At 69.2% G+C, this 865-nt stretch overlaps 1 protein-coding gene across 1 annotated transcript in view; it reads right to left on the bottom strand.

Moving 5' to 3' along the window:
- The window catches only part of LOC104391168 (group 3 secretory phospholipase A2-like), a gene marked incomplete at its 5' end in the record, with an annotated part of 6,081 nt that overhangs the window by 2,469 nt on the left and 2,747 nt on the right, over positions 1–865 (bottom strand). The window lies entirely within an intron of this gene.

The following is an 865-nucleotide window of genomic DNA, read 5'->3' as shown; positions in this document are numbered from 1 at the left end:
GGAGAAGGATGCTCCTTGTGTCCCCACGTCGCATCCCACAGATGCTCCTTGTGTCCCATCCCACGGATGCTCCTTATGTCCCAACGCCCCGTCCCACGGGTGCTCCCTGCACCCCGTGTGCTGTCCCTCACATGCTCTTTGTGTCCCCACCTGCCCTCCCGCACTTGCTCCCCGTGTCCCCGCCTTCCATCCCACAGATGCTCCCTGTGTCCCATCCCACCGGATGCTCCCCAGCGCCCCGTGCCCAGCCGGGCCTGGCAGCCGGGAGGCTCCCAGCAGCTCCCGGCACTGCTGCCAGCTCTGGCCCCCTTGGCTGGTTCCCTTTCACCGACCCCATTGCCAGTCCAGACACGGATCAGGCTGGGCAGCCACGGGGCCAGCACTTGGCTGGGCAGGACGGCGCCAGGACACACCAACTGGGACATGTGTGGCCTCAGAAAGTTCCCGTGCTGCCTGAGACCCCGCAGGCTGTGGGGCTGCACCCTGAGCATCACCCCAGCTTGCTGAGCCCTGCAGCCACGGGGTGCCCCGGGCTCTGTGCCACCTGTGCCCAGCCCTGGCACCAGCAGAGCGGGAGGCTGGGTGCTGGGGACACCCCTCCTGGGGTGCCAACGTCCCAGCCTTGCTGCTCCCCACCACCCACCTGCCTGGGTGGGACAGCAGAGCACACGGGGTCACATCCCTGGCCTATAGGTGAGGCTCCTGCCTGGCAGCAGCCCCGGGCTGGCCGAGGCTGCTGGCGGGGTCCCAGCTCCCCAGGGGCTGCCCCTGCTCAGCTGTCGCTGTCCGTGACGCTCCCGTGACGCTCCCGCGGGGCCGCCGGCACCAGGTATGGAGCAGACTCGGTCGTGCTGGGACCCTGGGG

The sequence above is a fragment of the Chaetura pelagica genome, unplaced genomic scaffold (genome assembly GCF_000747805.2).
Source record: "Chaetura pelagica isolate M959 unplaced genomic scaffold, ChaPel_1.0 scaffold2276, whole genome shotgun sequence".
Lineage (NCBI taxonomy): Eukaryota > Metazoa > Chordata > Aves > Apodiformes > Apodidae > Chaetura > Chaetura pelagica.
Note: the sequence above shows the minus strand (reverse complement) of the source record. Positions and strands in the feature narration are given on the sequence as shown.